Below are 24927 nucleotides of genomic sequence, written 5' to 3' on the forward strand. Positions count from 1 at the left end.
TAATGATGTTCATCTTCATTTAAGAAAAAACAAAACAGGATTTGTTGCCAAATGGAATGTAAACCTGCGTGCCTGAATGTCCTTCCCAGAGGGTCACCTAGTGGATATTTCCGCCAGCTCTTGTGTGGCTGTGTGGACATGGGTGGACATGAAGATTTCCTCCAGGAAAACAAATGCTGCTTTGGGTGAAAAGAACAAATGCCAGTAAGAAAGACAACACTGTTAACGTGGCCAAGCTTCAGTTAACTTAATCAAAGGAAAAGAGGTGGATGATCAAGCCCACAAATTTGGAACTGAGACAGAGAAATAAAACTGGTTCCCAGGGACCTGCAGTACTTGTATGCACTGCTAATGTGAAAATAATGCAAAACTCCTGGAGACTTTATGGAACTATGGATGTTTAAAATGGCCCTGCAGAGAAAAATAAAACACAAGTGGAACCCTAATGATGGAAAAAAATTTTTTTTTTAACTTTCAGGTATATTCCCAGATAAGAATGAGGACAGACAGTGTCATGGCTAAATTTTATAACAAAATAAAATTTCTGTGAAAATAAGTTTACATTAAAAAAAGTAGTAAAATTCACATAAGATGTGATGACATATTTTAGCTCTCACATTAACAACATTTAAGAAGTTTTATAATATTTAGAGTTATTGTCTATCAAAATTTAAAAACTATATGACACAGAGATTCCACTTAGAATTTTTCCTACAGATTTCATGCACAAGTGTGCAGACTTAGGAAGTTTTGTCTGTACCAGCAAAACATTACTCATGACTTGATCATAATTGATAAAGTACTGGAAAGTTCCTGGTGTGTATACACCTTGAAAATCCATGCGAATATTAGAAAGAATGAACTGTGCTGACACGAAAACAGCTTGAGGGAATATTATTAAATATTTTTGCCGTTTTTAATTGAAATATACTGGACATATAACATAAAGTTAAGGTGTACCCATTTTAATTCTATCCATTTGTATACTGTAATATGATTGCCATGATAGTGATAATTTGAACCTCTATCAGGCTATATAATTATCAATGTTTTTAAAAGCAGGGTATCTGCTTGTGTTTCTATCTCCAGTATATATATATATATATTTTTTAAATAAATTTATTTATTTGTTTATTTTTAGCTGCGTTGGGTCTTTGTTGCTGTGCGCAGACTTTCTCTAGTTGTGGCGAGCGGGGGCTACTCCTCGTTGCGTTGTGTGGGCTTCTCATTGCGGTGGCATCTCTTGTTGCGGAGCATGGGCTCTAGACGTATGCGCTTCAGTAGTTGTGGCTCGCGGACTCAGTAGTGGTGGCTTCTGGGCTCTAGAGTGCAGGCTCAGTAGTTGTGGCGCATGGGCTTAGTTGCTCAGAGGCATGTGGGATCTTCCCAGACCAGGGCTTGAGCCCATGTCCCCTGCATTGGCAGGAGGATTCTTAACCACTGCGCCACCAGGGAAGTCCTCCAATATGTTTTTTAAAAAGTAGATAAAAAGGTAGAGAAAACATTAGAGCTAGAAAGACAGATATAGAGACAGAGACAGAAACTGGGGTAGAGGTAGAGATCCCCTCCCTAGGGTGTGAAATAGATGGAGCTGGCCCAATCTGTACATGCAGGCAATCTCTGGAGGCAGCTGCAGGAAGCTGCTGATGTTTTCTTTCTAGGGAGCAGGACTGCAGACTTAATATCAGCTGGAGACTGACAAATACTTTATCTTTAAATTATGAAATATTTCAGACATATACACATAGAAAGCGTAAACACCATTATTCACCCTAACTGCTTACAAAATAAAACATTCCAAAAACCATTGCTCTCTGCAGCCTTCAGTGACCTCTTCCCCTCTCTTCTTTCTAGAAGCAACCATTGCCTGGGTGTTGTTTATTACATTTTATATATGCTGTTATATACATATAGGAATCTCTAAAGATCTGTAATCTTTTTGCATATTTTTACATTTGTGGAATAGTATCCTGATATAGTATCCTTTTACAACTTTCCTTTTTTCGGCTCTTATTATTTCCACCCCTCCCCTTGGTATATTCTTTCAGGTTATTCTATGGTTCTTTATCTAACTTTATCTTTTTCTAAGAGTTTTCACACTTTTTTCATATTGATGCATGTATTTCTAAGGCACTCATTTTCAGTGCTTATACTATTCTACAGAATGAAGAAATACCAATTTGTCTACACTTTCTCCTGTTGCTGCACATTTAAAGCATGTCCATGAGTTGTCATGAGTGGAACGTTGCCATGAAGATTCTTATGCACGTTTCACAGGCCCCTGTTTGTGGATACGTTCATAGGAGTGGGATTGAGAGTTGTATGAGAGGCCCATTTTAAAAAAAAATTTATTTATTTATTTGAAATATAGTTGATTCATAATGTGTTAGTTTCAGGTATACAGCAAAGTGATTCAGTTACATATATATATATATATATACATATTCAGTTACACACAGACATATTATATATATTCTTTTCTCATATAGGTTATGACAAAATATTGAGTGTAGTTCCAAATTCCATTGTGTGTGTGTATATATATATATATATATATATATGTGTGTGTGTGTGTGTGTGTGTGTGTGTGTATATATATATATATATATATATATATATTCTTTATCCTTTTATCTGTTGATGGACATTTAGGTTGCTTCCGTGTCTTGGCTGTTGTAATAGGAGAGGCACATTTTCTAATTTCTCAGATCTGTCAAATTTCTTTTCAGTTTACAGAAGTTACTTACATATTAATAGTATTCCCTTTGCTCCACATTTGTACCAACATTTTCTTTTGTAGAAGTTTTCAGTTTTGTTTTGGCCTATGTTCATGAAGCTGTATCACAATCATCTTAATTCCCATTTCCCAATTATTACCAAGATCAGTCATATGTGGTAGGAATTCCTATTGCCGTTTCATGTTCAGTTTCCCTCTGTATCTAGGCACGTGGAAGAATGCACTGTGTAGCCTTAATTTTTATCCTTTGTGGGTGAAGAGGTTAAAGAGAACAGCAAATGCCATTAGCTCTAACTTTAGACAAATTTACATGTGGTTTAAGGCCTCTTCTGGAAGGCAGCAGCCTTTTCACGTTGACACATTATTACCCAGAAAAACGTTATACTAATTCCTTTTTTATATCGAAGGTGTTTTTGTATAAACTGTAAAAAATCATGAGTTTTTTTTCTCTTTAATCTTTATAGTAGTGAATCACAGGAATCGATGGTCTAATTTAGAATCAGCTTGTAATTCCTAGAAGGAACCCAACTTGAACCCAACTTGGACATTACCTTTGTTTTTTATTGTTGGCTTAGGTTTGCTAAAATTCTGGTACGGTATGGCCATCCATGCCCATACATAATTTTGATCTATAGTTTTTCTTTTCCACATATCCTATTAGGATTTATATTGTAATTGTTCTATCTTCTTCAACTTATTTGGGGTGTTTTCCTTTTTTTATTGAGGTATAGTTGATGTACAATATTATACGAGTTTTCCTTATTTTTTTATTCTCTGGAAAGGTTTGTATAAGATTGTAATTTTATGTCCTTGAACTTTTGATACAACCCACTTGATAAATGTAACTGTTGTTGTTTCCTGTATATTCAACGTTGTTTCAACTGATTTAATGATTATTAGTCCATGTTCATTTTCTATGTCACCTACAATGAGTTTTATGAAGTTGTGTTTCTTGAGGAAACTGTCCAATCTCTTTATTTAAAAATTTATTGGCAGGGCTACTACTTGACAGGGACACTTGTTCCCTGCTCGTTCTTGCTAAACACAACTATAAACCCAGGAAATAATGCAAGAGTCAAACAAAGAGAGGCCTGAGAAGTAGTGAGAGGAAGGGGAATGGGTTGGACCGCGGCACTGGAGTGGCAAGGCCTCTTAGCTCTTTCCGTCCCAACACGAGGAGCCACTGTGGCCCAGCACAGCCCGACCCCAAACTAGCCACAGAAGGCAACTCAGGGGTCGTTACTCCCCTGGACTTACACCACCAGTGAGCTGGCACCACAGCAAGGGGACCAATCAGGAGACCCATGAACAATAAGCCCCCAGGGGACACGTCCTCTTTCCCCACTGGGCCTAAGACAGCCCTCCTCCACTAAGGGATACTGAGGTCACTGGGAAAAATGGGCAGGAGGGACCCCAACACAACAAGGACCTGGCCCGGGAGCCTACTTGTCCAGTCCCACAGGCCTGGGACTCCCTCTTAAACTGAGACAACCAGGCAGCCGGGGCAGCAACCAGAGGGACACAAGCGGCCTAGCTGGTGGCTTCTTTGTCCCCATGAGATTGAAACTGGGGGCTGCGAGAGACACCAGCATAAAGGATGCCACCGAAAACTGGAATCATCCCACATTGTCTTCAACAAGTGAATGGTTAAACCAACTGGTGTTTTCATTCTATGGAATCCTGCCATTCTTTACCACACAAACCTGGTATCAGATCTGTCCCAACACACTCTCCCTCCATGCTGATGTGACAGTACAAAACTTAGAATGGGCTTCTTCTGATCATTCCTTCCTCTCACAGGTTATTTTTGTCCAGCAAATTTCCACCTTGTTATTTTGCTCCCCACAAAATTAGCCATTGTGATCATTGTTTTCTTTTATTTTTATTTTTTGCGATACGCGGGCCTCTCACTGTTGCGGCTTCTCCCGTTGCGGAGCACAGGCTCTGGACGCGCAGGCTCAGCGGCCATGGCTCACGGGCCCAGCTGCTCCGCGGCACGTGGGATCTTCCCGGACTGGGGCACGAACCCGTGTCCCTTGCATCGGCAGGCGGACTCTCAACCACTGAGCCACCAGGGAAGCCCCATTGTTGGTTTTATTCATAGTCAATACTTGAATAAATTATTGACATACTTACACATTTTTTTTCGGTTCATAAATTCTTCTGGAATATAGACAAAGATATCATGAAGACAATATATAGTCTGAAGACAATATAGAATAAAATGAGAAAGTTTAATAGAAATCTTATTAGACTCCAGAGAAGAGAGTAGGAGGAAGTGTTAGAGACAGGGTTCAGAGAGTTTTCCTAAACTGATGAAATTCTCAAGTTGAGGAAACTATCTCTTCCTTTGAAAGATTTTCTCCTTACATTGAAGTTTCCCAGCTTCCCAACAATGTGTTTACTGTAGAAGAATGGAAAAGAAGATACACCAGACAGGCAGTGCTGCTCGTTGCTGCTACTTTACCCAGTGATTTTTTAAAAATTCTGTTTTGTTGCTATTTTTCTGTAGCGATAGCTTGAACATCAGGGAGTGTGCCATGCTCAACAGAAAGGGAACCAGTTACTACAGCGCCTGATAATACAGGATGCGTCCTGAAACGAACATTAAACAAAAATGTGAAGTGCTCTGCTGGAAATACAATGTCAGCAATTATTTCTAATGATAAACATCTTGATTGTGAATGAAAAACGTTCCCTGCCATATCAGTAAACAAAGGCTGTTGCAGCCATCAAGCCATCACATTATAGCTACCCCGACAGTGAGCCCTGTGGGAACTCAGGATGGAGGCAAATGAGATGCCCACTGCCAAGCTCTCAGCCACTGCAGTCACCCCCAACTGTGCACCCTGAGGGAACTCAGGGTGGTGAAAAGCAGGATACTGGCCCAGAGAGCTGAAGTGCATATCAAAGGAATGATTTCAGTGAGCCCAGACTCTTGCATCTTCCCAAACATACAAAAGTGCTAATTTCTTTGACTTGAGATTATCTGGTTTTCTTTAATTAACAATAATCTTTTGATGTCCCGACTACCTGGTCTTTGTTGCAAAAACTCTTATATATCCTGGTTCCTGCTTTGCCTCTTTGCAGCAGTCTTTCAGAGCCATCTGAGAGTTCTATCTCCAGGGCTTGAAGTCCTCAGAATGTCTGCCCAATAAAATGTATTCTCAACGTTTAGGTTGTGCATTTTCTTTCAGTTGACATGATCTATAATGTTCAGCCGTTAATCTTATTATCCTTCAGAAAACACTTATTTTTATGCTGCTGTGTTCAAAAACCATACTGTGGCTGAGAGGAACTCTTTCTCTCACACACAAACAATAACTCTAGTAGCTGTTGTATGCCTTAATTTCTCCTGAAGTCAAACCCCATTTCTTCATCTTCCCTAGAAGGTGTGACCGCATGGATCATGAATTACGCACCTTCAGTGACTAATGAGGTATATGGCAAACTGATCACCAAGTAATAATCACATGGTATTCTGGACGTATCCTGACACAGGGACGAAGTGCAGACGAAAGAATGTATTAGAAACACACGAGTTTGGCATCAGCTTGCCTCTGATTGTTTTTAAACAAAATGTTTTTAAAATCATTATTCTGGTACAAGATCTGTTGAAACAAGTTACTCGCATTCTAAGCCCTTTCACATAGAAAATTTCGTTGGCGAGCTCAAAGGTAAACATATACATAGAGTGAGAGATTATGTTCCTTGTGAAATAGTGTTAAAAATTGGGTACTAGCTTTCAATCCATTTGTATTTGCTCAATGTGCAAGAACTAAACACCTCTGGTTTGTAATGTCAAGAGTATTTTAACAGAAATCATTCTTTACTTTTTGCTCTAAGCTAATTCAATACTGCCTAATAAGCACCTGTACTTCCTTTTAATTCATCTTTTTGTTCATTACATCACTTACACAAACATAAGTTACGATCGTTCGCTCGCAGACTAAATTTTGCCTCTCTACATTCATTTTTTTTCTTTTAATAGATCTTTGTTGGAGTATAATTGCTTCACAATGTGTGTCAGTTTCTGTTGCACAACAAAGCAAATCAGCCATAAGTATACACATGTCCCCATATCCCCTCCGTCTTGAAGCCTCCCTCCCATCTTTCCTATCCCACCCCTCTAGGTCATTGCAAAGCCTATCTCCCAGTACTCTACAGTCTTTTAAAGACATCTTTTTCAAGAATCCTAAGTATATCAAAGAGGGGACCACCTGTACTTTTCGAGGGTCTTTTAGGTAGGACAACACTGGCACCTAGTGGCACATGTTATGGAAGGAGGTGCCTTCCAGAGACAGCCAAGTGCAAATCTCCCTCCGTTCATCAGTTGGTCCTCAGGGCTTGGATTTACTAGTCCTTAAAAATATACATTTTAGTTGCACAAGTCGCAGAGTTCTAGGTATCAAAAAACAATGAGAGAGTAAAAATACTGTGCTGACTTTTAAGAACACAAGTAGTAGTTTACCAGTTTTATCGTCTGTAGTGTGGTTGGTCATAGAAGAAAAGCTGATGACCTTATCAATGGCCCACACCGTCTTGTCTAAAGTATTGGAGTAGATACTGTAAGGAAAGCCCCGCTCCAAAACCAAACCATTTTTTTATGTCCTAGAGGTATTTAAGACCTAATAAGTATGATGGGATATTTATCAATTCATACATTTAAAAATATTTACAAGTCATTTCCTCGGGCTCTGTGAGAGATGCTGAGAGTGGCAGAGAAAGAAGTAAGATGGAATTGGAGCCCAAGATCATCTTCAGGTTCTTGGAGAAGGTAATTCCAGCAGCTAATTCTCTATCCCACACAGTGAAAAGGGATAAATATGGGTGAGAATTATATAAGCAAGTCTCCAATGGTCAGAGGAGGACCTGGTGACACCTCAGTGGGTCTTAAATAGTAGAAAGAGTTGCACATGAGACCGGAAGAGGAGGTTTCCTGATCACAGTCTAGGTGTCAGGAAACCAAGGGGTATAAAGGGAAAGAGGTCAATATAGTTAGTGCTGAAATATGGACTTCAGGAAAGGGTGCAAGAAGCATCCTGCTGGGCGCAGCAGGAAAGGCCTGTGATGGGGGCTGGGGGAGTGGGCACTCTGGAAGTCCCCCAAGTCCTCTGAGCTCCCTCGGCAGGTTGAGCTCTGTGGCCGTCAGCCCTGTACCCAGTCCCCTTGGACCTGTCACTCTATGGCTTTCTTCTGTAAGCTGAGGGCAACGTGGCCTCCTCTCTCAATTCCCCAGCTAACAGAGAGATTTCAAACACCTGTCCTATTATCAGATCATGTGAATGACATTCAATTAAGAGGGAAAAACTTATCACTAGAGAGAATCTGGGGGTTTTTCGAGCGAACATGTAACATGATAAGATTGTTTTCTGGAAAGGTGAATCTAGCTCCAGGAAGTAGAATGGGTCGTAGGTGACAGAGTGACATCCATAAAGCATTGACAAAAGTTGGAGCGTGGATTCCAGTGGGAGGGCAGGGAATTAACACTAGAAATGCTTGGCCTTGGGGTTTAGTGTCCTGGGGGGACAGCAGAGAGGTTACTTCTAGGTTTCAAGTGTGCTGCGGACAGAGGGAGGGCACTTTCCTTCCACTAAATAGAAACACAAGAGGAAGAGCAAACCCCAAGGGGAGGCCAACCAGCTAAAGTGGCAGGTGTCAGGAGCCCAGTATTGATGGTTGTGTGTGTGGTGGCAGAGGTCCGTCTTTATAGGACCTGTAAACTGTGGACTTGGCCATCCCAGGAGGCCATGGCAGCTGTCGGTGTTAGTGGTGAGGACAGGACTCCTGGGACCCACGCTGAAGGAGTTCTTGCACAGAGTCCTCGGCCGATGCTCAAAAGAGGGACAGAGTCCCCACCTGTAGGAGGAAGAGTGAAAGCGTAGCCCCGCCCAAGTCCTGCGCAAGGAGAGAGGCAGGATCCTCCCAGAACGAGGCTCCGAGTTGTGTTGGGGGGAAACCAGGTCTGGGCCACATGGACCTTCTGCTGTGACCTGGAAACTTGCCCAAGGTGTCCCTGGGAGGCTCGGGAAGTGAGAGGGATTCATTCTGGGGCAGATGGAGCCAGGAGGGGCAGGAGACCCATGGGGGGCGGGGATAAATGAGGAGCTCCAGCCCTTGAAAGAAACGCCTTTACTTCCTCCCTCAGACTGGCTCCCGGTCACAGGTCTGAGAGCTCCGGGATGGGTCCAGGGTTTGGCTCTATAACCTGGGCTCCATTTCCACTCTGCTACAGCCCCAGCACAGGTAAGTCACAGCCACCGGATGGAAGGCAGTGCCAGAAGACACGAGACAGGGACCGGCTGGCTCAGTGTGGTCTCTACGACTAACTGTGGTTTTTAGGGGATAGACCCACGCACCCGGTGTGTGCACTGGCTGCCCCTCCAAGCAGCCCATGGCGGGACTCTGATGGTGGGGTGATGCGTGAGCAGGCAGTCCTGCCAGCGGTCGGCCGGGCGCACGCACGCACACCCGAGCGCACGCTCAGCCCAGAGCCTTTGGTATTGATTTCTGACTTTCTACTCCCTAGCCCGTCTATCATCACGAGCCCTCCGTTCTGCTTCCAGCTCTCTTCTCCATCACTTGCTGTGTCTGCGGCCGCTCTGCCCTGGCCCGAGCCTTCCGCTGGGGCTTGGGATGCCACGCTGGAGTCCCAGCACCTTCTCTGCTTGGCTTTAGTCTCTTCGAAGTCTGCTCTCCCCAGAACTGAGCGATGTTTTTTTTGTTTGTTTGTTTGTTTTTTCTGTACGTGGCCCTCTCACTGTTGTGGCCTCTCCCTTTGCGGATCACGGGCTCCGGACGCGCAGGCTCAGCGGCCATGGCTCACGGGCCCAGCCGCTCCACGGCATGTGGGATCTTCCTGGACCGGGGCACGAACCCGTGTCCCCTGCATCGGCAGGCGGACTCTCAACCACTGCGCCACCAGGGAAGCCCCTGTCCATCCTGCTTTTGATGGACGTTTAGGTTGTTCCGATTTGGGGGCCACTGTGAACATTCCTGTAATATACCGTTGCGCACAACAGTATTCGTTTCTGTTGGGTGTCTCACTAGGAATAGTTAGGGTAGTACAACAACACGAAATACCCCATTTCCAATCTGCTGTGTGGGAGGACAGACACCACTTTGCCCCCAGTGAAAAGTGTGCCCTTGATTTTGGACATCAGGCAGTTACCACTTCAGTTATCTGGGGCAGCTGAAGGAGGCTCCTACCTGCCCTGTTCTCAGGGCCAGTCCTTTGTTAGACTCCTAAGACCCGACCTGGATGTGTTCTGAGCTCGGCCTGCAGCTCTGTGACTTGAGGTATGGACCATGTATTCTTTTTAGGCGCATGCAAAATTTATTTATTCACCAACTTTAGTTTGTTCCTTTGTAAAATACAGGCGGTGGGCCTAAAGATCACCCGCATCTACTTCAACATTCCTAACAAGCAGACCTACATTGGGCCTTAGTTTGAATACCTCCCCTTAAAGGAAGCTCACTACCTCACAGCACAGATGATTCCATGCTCACAAGTTGAGATCATTCACAGCCCCCTTCGTGAGTCTAAAATCTGTGTGTGTGTTGGAACCACCCTTGAGTCCTGGCCTAAACCTCTGGGCTGCACGGAGAAGTTTGTTTTGCATCAGAGTCCTCTAGAACAGGAAAAAATTCAATAGCAGCAAATAAACAAATTAAAGCAATTTTCCCTGTTAAAGTGTGCACTAAATGCATTTACTCTTCAAAATGAAAATATTTACCACTTCTCCTAAGTGATTGCCATGGAACCCACAGTCATTAAGTTCAGAGAAAAACTTCCCAGTCAGAAGCTCAGCTCTCAACAGGTAAAGGCAGAGCAGGAGAAAGGCTGTAATTATAGGTTAAGCGTGGTGAGAATTCCCTGTTATCAGGTCCTGACCTAGCAATAACTGTGTGTCTGCACCATATCTGGAGGAAAAGTAAATCTTTCAATGGGCTGTCTAGAGGAGGTTGGTGTCCAGCATGGAGAGGTGGAGAGGCAGGTGGGTTTTGGAAAATGACTTACTTTGTCAGGATGAGGCTTGTTTCCCAAAGACAATGGTGTCCAGTGGTGTTTGTTCAGAGCTCACAGGGCGGGCACAGGTGTACAGCTGTGAAATGACACCTTCTTGAGGGAGATCATTACCCTCATATTCAGGCCATGAAACTAGACGAAACAATGAATGTCTCTGCACTTTCGTTCCCTGAACTATACCATTTTTAATTCAAAATAATAAAATAAAATTTAAAAATATTAAAAAACCCAGTTTTAACAATGTAGTTCTTCTTTCCTGTACCCTCATCCCTACCTTTCATCGTTGACGGAGGGGGCGTTTTCCTGCCGTCTGGCGCAGAGATCTAATTTGTATCCACAGCTTATCCACTCAGCTCAGGGACGCTATTCCACTGACTTCCCTGGCTTCACTATTTTTCCTTTATTCTGTCCCCACACTCCACCTCCATCCTGGCTGACCTGGTCATCCCTGCTTTCTTTTAGAGCCACCTACATTGTGACTCTTCCACCTTGGACTCTGAGCTCCTGCCAGACAGAGACTGGAGTAAGGTCAGCTGCACTGCAACGAAGACCCCACGCAGCCAAAAATAAATAAAATGAAAAAAAAATAACATCAAGTATCACTAATCCTTAAAATTATACAAAATAGCTCTTGAAAGCTATTTCTCTGTGTTCCTACTCCATATTCTATTCCCCAGGGTGAATTTCTCTTATTAGTGTGATACGTATAATTCTAGGATACTCCCAATCTCTCTCTTCTCCCTCTCTCATTTTTGTTTGGATTTGAAAATAGTAGGAAAAATTTTATTTCAGTTTCATTTTTAATGTAGTAGTATATATGTGCAACTTCCTCTAAGAATCTATAAATGTAAGTCATTCACTGAGTGGCAATTTTATCACTTAACTAATGACAGTATCTGAATTTCTTTATCACATTTATACAGACAGACATTTTAGACGTCTTAAACAATTGTATGCTATCACAAACGATGCTGCAACAAGTACCCTTACCCTTTACCTTTATGTACTTACATTATTATTCCCATAGTCTAGATTTATAGATGTGGGTAGTTGTCCCCAGGGTTCTTCCATTTTAAATTTAATCCTGACTGCAATTTATCTTCCAATTCATATTATTACCAAAGCATGACAATTTCTGTGTTTTCTGAATTTCTCTTCAGTTCTGTTTTTAGTGAAGTTGTGTATCTCTTAGTGTATTTTATCAGCCATTTACATTTATCTTATGAAATGCATATTTGCTTCATTCCTATTTTTAACTTTGTTTTATATCAGTCAAGATGGGGTAGAATATAATTCTCAGTAGGTGAAAGATATATATATAGCTTTATCTCAGTAGGTTAAGATATATACATATATAGATATACACATATTTTTACATCTATTCATGTTTTACTGTCCAAAGTAACTTGCGTATCTATACCTTACTTCAAAGAGTGAAAAACAGTACAAAAGCCTACCTGAAGCAGATTATTAAGTGAACTGACAAATGATCCGAAATCAAGGTGTTGGCAGGGCCACGCTCCCCGTGAAGGCTCCAGGGAAGGATAGTTCCTTGCTTCTTCCAGGCTTTGGCATTTCCCAGCCTCCCTTGTCCTTCCTTGGCTTGTGGCTACATCACTTTAATTACTGCCTCCATCGTCCTGTACTTTCTTCCCTCTGGGTCTCTGTTTTCTCTGTTTTATACAGACATCAGTCATTGGATTAGGACCCACTCTAATCCAGGATGACCTCGTCTAAACTTAACAAATAACATCTGCAAGACCTTATTTCCAAATAAGGTCACATTCTGAGGGTCTGGTCAAACATGAATTTTGGGGATACCCTACTCAACCAATACTCTGTGTGTGCGTGTATTTTCTTGAGCATATGACCATGCTCATATGTGTATGCAATCATTAAGACCATGAGTTCTTTCATAAAATAAAATTGGGAGTTTGGGATTGACATACATGCACTGCTATATTTAAAACAGATTACCAACAAGGACCTACTGTATAGCTCAGGGAACTCTGCTCAGTATTTTGTAACAACCTAAATGGGAAAGAATTTGAAAAATAATAGATACATGTATATGTATAGCTGAATCACTTTGCTGTACACCTGAAACTAACACAACATTGTTAATCAACTATACTCCAGTATAAAATAAAAATTTTTTAAAAAACCAACTAAATTAGGGCTTCCCCGGTGGCTCAGTGGTTGAGAGTCTGCCTGCCGATGCAGGTGACGCGGGTTCGTGCCCAGGTCCAGGAAGATCCCACATGCCGCGGAGTGGCTGGGCCCATGAACTATGGCCGCTGAGCCTGCGTGTCTGGAGCCTATGCTCCGCAATGGGAGAGGCCACAACAGTGAAAGGCCCGTGTACCGCAAAAAAAAAAACCCAAAAAACAAAACCTAAATTAAAAAAAATAAAGAATCTAGGAGATGGGTGAATCCATAAGAATGATTTCATCTTCGCTCTTCTCCCCAAATCAACATGCCATTTGAGTGTCACATGGCGTGTGGACTTGCAGTTTCCACTTGAAAAGTGGCAGAAATTCAGGATTTACAAGGCATCCCCTCTTATTCTAAGAAAGCATTTCCCTACTTAAATCTCATTCAAGACAAAGACATAACTGAAAAAATGGAACGTTGACTATGTTCCTGCAAGAAAAGAAGACTCAACATCATTTCATCAGTGATCCACCTGATAAGTCTATAAATTCAATGCAGGCACCAAATAATTCCCATCATAAAGCAATTCAGGACTTGTCAGGTTATTTCTAAAGTTCAGTTGGAACAACAAATGCTCACGAGAGAAAGTCAAAATTTGAAAACAAAGAATGTGTTTTAGGACTTTAGCAATTGAAGAGTATGGTAGTCCCAATGACAAAACCGGGGGCAAGTTGAGTAACAAAATAAATATACTGATAACCCAAAGTATAAAATAAATATTTGTGAGTCCATAGTGACACAGAGAAACAAATCACTGAATAAATAAATAAATGGCAGGGGTGTGCAAAAGAGGCAAACCTCCTACAGAGAAGAATTCCAAATAACTTACGTAGATACTTCCCCTCCAGGAAGCTGAGGGTAATTCCCCACTCTTTAAGTGTGGGTTATGCTCCCAAAGAGGACAGTATGGAAAGAGGGTAAAAGAGTAGCTTCACAGTGGAGACACCTTGCAGACATGACCTTAGTCAGGTGATCGAGGTCAGTGTCAGCAGGGTAGTGTTGGTAGCATGTACCCTTGATATGATTGATGAGAAGGGTACTTTACTCTGTGGTCATCCTCCCCCAAACCCATATCCCCTGTCTAACCCTGGGGAAAACATCAGACGCATTCTAATGGTGGGACAGCCGGCAAAACACGTGGCCGGTATCCCTCAAAAGTGTCAAGACCATCTAAAATGAGGGAAATCTTAAAAACTGTCACAGCCATACCTAAGTAGAAATGACAACTAACTGTAATGTGGTATTTCAGGATGGGATCCAGGGAAAAGAAAGACACATTAGGTAAAAACTAAGGAAATGTAAATAAAGTATGGACTTCAGTTAATAATAATGTATCTGTATTGGTTCATTATTACAAAAAATGTGTCATACCAAGGTAAGATGCTAATAATAGGGGAATCCGGGGGGTGGTTATATGGGAACTCTGAACTGCCTTCACTATTTTCGTTTAATTGAAAATATCTTTATTTAACCTTCATTCTTAAAAGATGTTTTTACTGGATAAAGAAATCTGGGTTGACAGTTTTCTCTTTGAGAATTTTTCCCCCAATTATTTTTATTGTGATAAAATATGCATAACACAATATTCACCATCTTAAGCATCGTTAAGTGTACAGTTCAGTGGTATTAAGTACATTCATATTGTTGTGCAACCGTCACTGCCATCTGTACACAGAACTTTTCCATCTTGTAAAACTGAAATGCTGCTCCCATTAAACATTACCTCCCAAATATCCCCTCCCCCCAGTCCCTGACAACCGTTGTTCTTCATTCTCTCTTTACAAATTTGACTATTCTAGGGCCCTCATATAAGCAGAATCACAGTATTTTTCCTTTTGTGACTGGCTTATTTCACGTAGCATAATGGCCTCACGGTTCATTTATGTTGTAGTATGTGTTAGGATTGTCTTCCTTTCTAAGTCTGAATAATATTTTTTATTAATCTAAATTTGTTCTAAAATAAAAAGCTTATTTAAAACAAATTAAGAAGAGTGTGACATAGCTATAGGAAAAGGAACAGAAATGTAATTATGGAGCAGACTAGAAAGCATTGATGCAGACCCATCTATGTATTAGAATGTGGTCTATGGGAAGAATACAGATTCAAATAATTAGAGAGAAAAGATACTTTTGTAAATCAGCTGTTCATGTGAAAGAAAATAAATTTAGAACATTATCTCAAATGATACACAAAGTATATTCTGCATGGAGTAAAGAGCTAAACATAAAAACAAAATGTAACGGAAGATCAAAAATGGAATTCAAACAAGTATAAAATACTCCAGGAGATATTTTTATTAATTTGAGGGCACAGAAAGCAAGACACAAACAGCAGGTGTTTTTTATTTTCTTGTCTTTTTGTTTTTTCTTAAACTCTCACACCCAAACTTCTTCATTCAACTTCTAGTCCTTATTTCAAATTCTGGCCTACAGAGCAAATTAACATAGCAATTTAAGGCCCTCTTTTCCATAAAACCTTCTGATATATGAAAACAGCTCTAATTTATGGGCAATCAAGCTGTTGGCAAATATTTTCTTACCTGGGTAAACTTTGCCAGCAGCTTGATTGCCCATAACCAAGGGCAGCTTCCTTTGCTGAGCTTGTACAACTGTCGTCCTGAGCAGAGCAGAGATAGTCAGCATCACGTGGTCACCGAACGCTGTGTCCAGGGGTGGCCTGACAGCGGGCCCAGCGTGTTGGGCCTGAGTTCACACCACAGACTGCGGGGTCAGCTTAGTCAGTAGGCTTAAGCTTCATTCTTTTTTAGAAAACAGTGGTCAAGTCTATTCCCCAGCCTCTGTACAGATGCTATTAGCCTAGAAAATAGACTTCCAGTTTTTCTTGCTATTAGAGGTATCCAAGGACTCTTTTCTGGTGAATTGGTTTCAAACCAGTGTCATGAGGAAATTTTACTTTCCTCATAAAAGACGAAGAAAGATCGAGGTCTTGAACTGCAGCACCCTACTGAAGAAGGAAAAAAAGGGGGGACAGGAGAGCCCATGACGACCCAACCGCCTCCAGCCGATTTCTGGCTCTGGGAGAGAGATGAGTACCCAGGCACGGAATGCTGATTTCTGAGCTTTCTGCCTCCCACCCCTCCCTGTTCCCCATCCTCAGTGCTCCTTCAGCTCCTGGAGATTTGCCATCTTGCAGCAGCCAGCTGACTCTTCCTCCATTCCAACCTCCTTAGAATTTACTTTCCTCTTACCTTTTACACTCTGCCTATTTTAGATCAGATGATTTCTTTTTCTAGTGCCCTGGTTCCAAACTGGGGTGGGGGGCTGAGAGACATCTGGCAGTGTCTGCAGACATTTTTGGTTGTCAAGGTTGGGGAAAGTTCTACTGGAATCTGGTGGGTAGGTGCTAGGGGTGATGCTTAAGATGCTGCAATGAACAGGACACCCCCTGCTACCTCTGCCCCCCCAACACACAAAAAAAGAATCACCTGGCCCCAAATGTTAATAGTGCCAAGGCTGAGAAACTGGGTCTAGAGTATGAACCTGGAAGTCCGACAGTGGTCAGGGAATTCTCCCTTTGTCTTTGCTGTGAGAACTGTACTGTTTTTCCAACCATGACTCACCCAATTCTTTGTGAGCCTTTCCCCATGCACATGATTAATACCCATTCTGAGGGATTCTGTCCATGTTCACTTGAATTTCAACTTGGTCAGCCTCCCTAAATTGCAGCTCTGCCTTTTCATCTTATACCTTGTCTTTGAAATATCTGAGCTAACAGAGACTTCTCTATGTAGGTTTTTTGGTTTTCAATGAACACTTCTTTCCCGAGTTCATTCATAATCATTAGACAGAAGTTCACTGGTTTAAGAATTGCCAAGCCTACAGTGGTTTTCTTAGTGACAACGACTTAAACATCAAGGGCTGCAACTCTCCGCACGATGTGAATGGTGGCCTGACTTGTCCCAAGTCTCAGAGTTGTTACGCTGTGGGGATGGGCTAAAATGTTCCAAGTCTTAACAGTCCTTCATTTCTTATGAATAGTTCTCCTAATTTCTCTCTGGGGTTCATGTCAAACATGTTTATTATCTTCTTGACACTGCTTTTCTCAAGCTGTATGTGTGTGTCTGTACAAGTCCTATGGTGTGCATTTTCTTCTAGTGATCTTCTAGTGATTCTGACTTTCTTCAGAAGTCATGAATCCCTTTATGGTTTGTGCATTAAGTGAGTGAATTTGGAAATTGCACCCCCGAGAGGCTTATCTAGAGAAAAGAGAATTGTAGAATTTCTTTATTTTTTTCCTTCTGTATGTTTATTCTAAACTTTTGGGTTTACAGTGAGGAGCAGGACGGAGGTCTGAAAGTGTCATATCATTAATGCTGCACTTACAGCCTCCAGCATCTAAAGATAACAACCAAAACGAGTCAGGAAGAGAAAGGATTTACAGTGTTTACTCTCTCCAATAATTCTGGGTTTATTTACACAATAAAATGATAAAGTGTTTTGAACCCTTGGGCCAGGTCCAGTGGTTCTCTGTTTGTTTGCTTTATAAGAATGTGAGGCGGAGTCTTGGGTGGGTGCCCTTGGGAATAGGTCATTGGCTCCCCTTGCTCTTTGACTTCTGCCATGAAATTCCAGTGCAGTCATCATCAAGCTGGGAGCCAAGTCTTAGGGTTCCATGGGGCTCAGCCTGCCCAGAGCCTTCAGTCACAGCATTCCTCTCCCCAGTGCCCTGCAAGGGTAGCATGTGTTCACCTGAAACCATGTCACCTTGGGGTTCTTAAATTGCCATCATCATTCTCTGATTAGAATTGCATCATTTCTTACCATTATGGACATGGTGCTCTTACCATCTGTTTTACCGGTCAACCATTTCTTGTCCTACTTTATGTCCTGTGGAGCTGAGAGGACAGGGTACATCAAAGCCCTCACCACTGTGTCCTTCTATCTTTGTCCTGTCCATTTTCCTTTCATTAGAACTATTGACAAAATAGTTCACCATCAATGTCACTGCCTCATCACTCATCTTTGAGTCTATGGATGAAGCTTCTACCTCCATCATTTCATTGGAACTGCTCTGAAAATATTGTTCAGTGATCTAGCCACCAAATTGAGGGGAGAAGTTTGCTTCTCTGTTTAACTATTCTCAAGTTCTAGAAACACTCTCCTCCCCTAGCTCCAAGATGCTCCCCTCTTAGTGCTACTTTGTTCTCCTTGATGGATCCTAGTTTTCCACTTACTATTTGGATATGGTTTACCAAGGTTTTATCAGTGGCTCTCTTCTCTTCTCATTACACATATTCATTCTGCATGGTTTACTTTTTCACTTTTTTTTGAAAAACAAAAAATAAAAAAACTGTCCAGGTGGCATAGACTGAACCTCCCCTCTTCCCAAATTCCTGTGTTGAACCCTTAACTTCCAGTATGACTGTATTTGGAGTAAGGAAGTAATTAAAGTTAAATAAAGTCATAAGGGTGGGGCCCTAATCTGATAGTATTAGTGTCCTTATAAGAAGAAAGAGAGCTTGCTCTCTCCCTGCCATGTGAGGACACAGTGGTAAGGTAACCAATTGCAAAGTAAGAAGAGGTCTCTCACCAGAACCCAAGTCTGTTGGCACCTTGATCTTGGATTCCTGGCCTTCAGAACTGAGAACAATAAATGTCTGCTTTTAAGCCACCCAGTCTGTTCACAGACCTAGAGAACGAACTTGTGGTTACCAGGGGGGCATGGTGGGGGGAGATTTAGTTAGGGAGTTTGGGATTGACATGTACACGCTGCTATATTTAAAGTGGATAACCAAAAAGAACCTACCAGTATAACACAGGGAACCCTGCTCAATATTATATAACAACCTAATCGGGAAAAGAATTTGAAAAAGAATAGACACATATATATGTGTAACTGAATCACTTTGTTGTACACCTGAAACTAACACAACATTGTTAATCAAGTCCACTCCAATATAAATAAAATGTTAAAAAAACCCAAAAAGCTGCCCAGTCTGTGGTATTTTGTTATAGCAGCCTGAGCTGACTATTACACTGGGCCAGATTTAAGCCCTGAATCACCCAGGTGCCTATGCACATATGGGATCTCTCTCTAAGATGGGTCATGAGCATTTGAAGCAAGACGTTCCTCTGAACCAGGCTCTCTTCTCATGTTCCCCTTCTTAGTGACCAGCACATGCATCCTTCTTCACACAGTAGCCTTTAGATACTTGGAAGCAGGACTGCATTTTCTCTTCTCTGAGTAACTGAGCTTGTTTGTAAAACATGGCTACATTTTTCCCACTCTGTTTATTCTCTTTTCTGAGAATGTTTGTTCATACACTAGCATATACATTTTAAAAATTTGTATGCTGTTTTTAATTGTAAAATAAACATAACATAAAATTTACCATCTTAACTGTTTTAAAGTACACAATTCATTGGCATTAAGTACATCCACATTGCTGTGCAATCATCACCACTGTTCATCTCCAGAACTCTTTACTAGTTTTTAAGTGGGATTTTTTTTCAGGGTAGCCATTTTTAAAATCAGTTGTGTTTAGTTAATGCTTATTTTAATGTATTTTACCTTATTTTCCATTTTCTAATTTAAATAATTTAGTTACAGCCTTTAAAAGTTGAGAGAACTTAAAAAAATTATATATACTTCCTCTCCTTTGCACTTAAGATAATTAATTTTAGCCACATTCCTATAATTTTGGATTATACTAAAATGCTATTAGAGAAAATAGGAAAATATGGAAGCATGTTTCTTCCATTAACCAATAAAATTCATCTAATATTATTTCCAACAAAAGGGATACCTATTTAGGTTAAAAAATTAATAGGATTTCTGTAGAAACGTCAGATGATAAAGAACAGTGAATTACCTTGGCATTTAAAAATAGAAGTAGATTTCCACAAATTATGCAATTTTATGGTCACAGTGTGAATTTCTTATCTCATTTAAGTAAATACACTATACACATGTTTGTAAATATCTGTTGTTTAAACTTTCATTTAAATGAATAAAAAACAGGAATATATATATATATATATATATATAAATCTGGCAGCCATTGAAAAAAAATTTATATAAAAAAGTATTGCTCTTGGACAGAAGTTCTGCTCAGTCACATTTGAAACAGAAGTGCCCTGAAAGTAACAAATACTCAGTTTGTCTGCATCATTTTAAAGTGATAGAATGAAAGTGATGGAGTTAATATGTGCAAGCTGTTAAGAAGATAGCCTGTTTGTAAGTAAATTTAATATAAGATGGATTTTAACAAATAGTGTAAGAAGCAGAGGCAGAATCCTTTGAGAGTTCCATAAGAGGCAGAAGTGAGTTTTAATCAAACAAAAGGAGTTGCCATTGAGCTGGACATTGAATTATGTGCAGTGTGGTAGAAAAATGCTGGGAAAAGTAGCTGTTGGTAAGGTGTGCTCCAAACTGGGGAAGAAAATAACATTACATGTCTTCCCTACCTGTATTGGTATGGGGAAGAAAGCTGCCTAAGAATCTGATGAAATTAAAGAGTTTCAAACCTTCTGTTGCAGATTTTTTATGCTTTATCTAGCCAAGTGCTGTAAAAACTTTTTTAACATGAAAAAGATAGCCACGAACTCAGTTTTGGATGGGGAGACAACATTAAAGAGTCAGAGAAAAAAAAAATTAATGTGTTGCAGTTAATAATTTGAAATGTAAGATATAATTTTTCAGAAATTACATTATTCCCTTTAATTCAATTTATTTTACTATTGTTTGTAGGAATAGGAAAAAGAAAGACCTTAGGCTTTTAACCCGAGGTTCTTGTTCTGTCTCTAGATCTGGCTTCCTAAGACAGGTGTGGATGTGAAAGTACTAGAAGGGATGGTCCTTGTACCTGCACTGACCACAGACTCACTGGAGTGCTTGCTCACGTACAACAGGTGAGGATGTGCATTGGTACAGTCACTTTGGAAAACACTAGGATAGCATTTCACTGTTTCTTATAAAGTTAAACAAAGACCTGTCATATGATCCAGCCATTCCACTCCTAGGAATTTACCCAAGAGCAAAGAAAGCACATGTCAATGCGAAAATATATACACAAACGTTCATGGCAGCTTTATTTGTAATAGCCCCAAACTGGAAACAAGCTAAATGCCTGTCAGTAGGTGAATGGATAAACACGCTGTGGCATACCCATTCAATGAAGCATTAAACAGCATGAATCTCAAAATATTGACGCCAAGTGAAGTAAGCCAGACAAAAGATTGGGTACTATGTATATGATTCCAAACCTCTCAGAAATACAAATGTATAGTGACACCAATCAGATTAGGAGTTGCTCTTGGGGAAGGGAGACTTTAGAAAGAGCATAAAAAAATGAAAGGATTACAAAGGAACATGTGAAACGTGTACAAGATGGTATGTTCATGGTTCATTGCAATGATGGCTGAATAGTTTTATTCATATGTCAGTACTTAAACTGTTCACATTTGTTTTGTGCAGTTTATATTGTGTTAACAATATTCGTCAACAAAGCTGTTACAAATAAAACAGATAAGGTCTTCTTAAAAATTTGCAAGTGTGGCATGAAGGAATTTAACTGCATTTAACACTTGATGACGTTTAAATCCACAATAAAATGCAACTTAGTGTCCATAGCTAAACATGAAAGTAGTGATAAGAATAACCAAGAACATATGTTGATCGCTTGTCACGTGCCATGTCCTTCAAGTACTTTACCTTTTTAATTTGTGAATTCCTCCCAACAGTCCTATACTGTGGGTCCCTGGGAGAAGCAGTTCACATTCACAAAACAAACAAGGGAGGAGCTGCAGCCCAAATCCACATCTATCCTAAAGACTGATTTTCACTGAAAAACTTGCTCACATTTTATGCATCTATGTTCAGTTGGAACACACAGAACTTTCTGGTAAGACATTAAATAAGTTCTGTCATTTCCTATGACTTTAGAAATATGATTGTCATACGAGGAATCACCCTCGTAAAAGTAGGATGCCAGCTCCTCCAAGGCCCCTGCAAACCTCCAAGAGCCCTCTGCAGGCCGATTATGAAACAGAAGTTCCTGCAGACGAGACAAAGATGCTGGGATCACACGGCACAGAGTTAATTTAAATGTCACAGTGAGAAGCAAGAGGAAATGGTGGATGAGTTCACACATTCAGGGCAGAGGAGTGAGATCAAACACAGCAAACAGCATTTGGTGAATCTTGCAATGTTTTTTCCAAACTGAATATCATCAAAATAAAAACTTGGGCAACACCAGAACTGTTCAGAATAAATCAATGCCATATATGGTTTATGAGCTCATATAATAGTATAATATAATATAGTACCGGATTTTACTGTAAGATCCTGAATAGGGAGAATAGATTCCAACTTTATAAAAACTGCTTAGTTCTGGGGATGGTGATGAGCAAAGGAATCGTAACAAAGGTGCTTCTTTGAGACAATAGTATTTTATGAAAAAATTAAAAAAAGTTCTGTTGCAAACATGGAAGCCAGTCTATTGACTGATGTAGAAAAAAGTGAAATAGAATGGACAACTAAATTATAATAGAAATAGAAATGGAAACATTACTATAAATATAATACACTTGTTTCTCACAAGTAGAATACTATGGACAGCTTTACATGAACAAATTGGAAAAATTAGATTTCATGGACTATATATTTCACATCTACAAATTAATGCAATAATACACGTTTTAAAGGGAATATATCATTAATTATCATAAACACTAAATCTATAGTCAAATCCATACCCTCTTTGGGAAGGCAAGCCCACACTTATCATTTTAAATCCAATTTTAAAAGAACAAATTATTTTTAACTTTCAAAAAGAGAGAAAGAAATGCAGCCTCCTTAATACCAAAATTGGAAAAAGATCATTTGGTGTTGAACAAAATTTATTCCAGAAATGCAAAGATGTTCAATTATTAGGAAATGTATGAACATAATTCATGAAATTAATAGTGTTATAGGGAAAATTATATAATATATAGATACATAAAATTATTCCATAAAATTCAAATTTTTAAAAAGAAAATAAAAATTCTCTTAATGAAGGTAGAATAAAAAGAAATTTTCTATCCTCATAAAGATATCTCCAAACAATCTAAAGTAGACAACATACTTAATGGAAAATTTAAAAGTAGTCCTTTAAATTTGAGAAATATTCCTGCTGTTTGCTCTCACTACTGATGTTCAACCTACTACCATAAGTCTCACCCAATGTAATAAAAGATAAAATATTAAAAATATAAAAATGGAGAAGGAAAACACAAACTATTTTATTTGTACATAGAAAAAAAAAGACAGAAAATAAGTGAATAAGGGAGATCATGAGAATTCTAGACCTAAAAATAAGTTGATCTTTGATGTGAGGACTCAATATCTTAGGAAATTGTTTCTTCCTAAATTCATTTCTAAATAAAATACAATTCCAATAAATTCCCTGCTACAGACTGAATTGTGACCCTCCCAAATTCATGTTGATGCCCTAACCCCCAGTGGGATGGTATTAAGATGTGGGAGGTTTTGGAGGTTTTAGTGTTAGATGAGGTCACGAGGATGGGCCCCTGGCCCAATGGGATAAGAAAAGGCACCAGAAAGCTTCTCCTTTTCTACATCCCCTCAATGTGCACTCAGAGAAAAGGCCATATGAAGATACGGTGAGAAGGCAGCCATCTGCAAGCCTGGAAGAGTCCTTATCAGAAATCAAACTCTTCCAGAAGTTGATATGGGACTTCAAGACTCCAGAACTGTGAGGAATAAACAAACTTCTATTGTTTATAAGTCACCTACCTATGCTACTTTGCTATGGTAGCCTGAGCAAACTAAGACATTCTTCACAGACATTTTTTTGTGGAAGTGTATAGATCCAAAAATAGGTAAGACAACATTAAGGTAAACGATGGAGATGTTTCTCTTCTTGGTAAAATAAACATCACATTTCATTGATTTTTATATGACGTGAACTGCAAGATATACAACTTTTACATAAATCAATAAGAAAGAAAAATACTTTGAACTGAACAATGACACACCATCAGTAGTAAAAAAAAATCCCAACTTTAGAAATAACAAAATGTGAAAATAAATGTGCATCTTAGAATAAATGAAATATAGTATTATTTAAGAAAGAATAGTACTCACTAAGACATAAGTAAATAGGAATGGAACATGATAGAGAGATCACAGTGTTATTCGGAATCTGGTGTATCAGTGGGGAAAGTGTGTAGCAGCAAAGAACAGCAATTGACTTTCTCTAAAGAAAAAAATAACTGTGGTCCCTACCTCATAACTCCAGGTAAATTAAAGATCTAAATATGAAAAATACATCTTAAAAATAATAGAGGACTCTAGCTGCACATGTTTGGAATATGGAAATACTTTGTTTTATTTTAATTAGTAGACTATTCTTAGAGTAGTTTGTGATTTACAAGAAAATTGAGCAGAAATTATAGAGAATTCCTATACACACAGCTACCCAACATACAATTTCCCCTGTGTGATAATTCATGTTATGTGTCAACCTGGTTGGGTATTCTGGATGTTTCTGTGAGGGTGTTTTTGGATGAGATTAACATTTAAATCAGTGGACTTTGAGTAAAGCAGATAACCCCTCTAATGTGGGTGGGCCTCATCCAATTAGTTGAAGGCCTGAATAGAACAAAAAGACTGACTTTGTTGAGCAGGAAGGAATTTTGCAACAGATGGCCTTTGGACTTGAACTGCAACACCAGCTCTTCCCTGGGTTGACAGCCTACTGGCACACCCTGCAGATGGACTTGCCAGCCTCCATGATCCTGTAAGTCAACTCCTTAAAGTAAACCCTTCTCTATATAAATACATACTCTATAGGTTCTGTTTCCCTGGGGAATCCTGACTAATACACCCCATTATTAACATCTTGCCTTAATGTGCTACATTTGTTACAATTGATGAGCTGGTATTGATATGTTATTATTAACCAAAGACCATACTTTCCAT

The sequence above is a fragment of the Lagenorhynchus albirostris genome, chromosome 8 (assembly GCF_949774975.1).
Source record: "Lagenorhynchus albirostris chromosome 8, mLagAlb1.1, whole genome shotgun sequence".
Taxonomy (NCBI): domain Eukaryota; kingdom Metazoa; phylum Chordata; class Mammalia; order Artiodactyla; family Delphinidae; genus Lagenorhynchus; species Lagenorhynchus albirostris.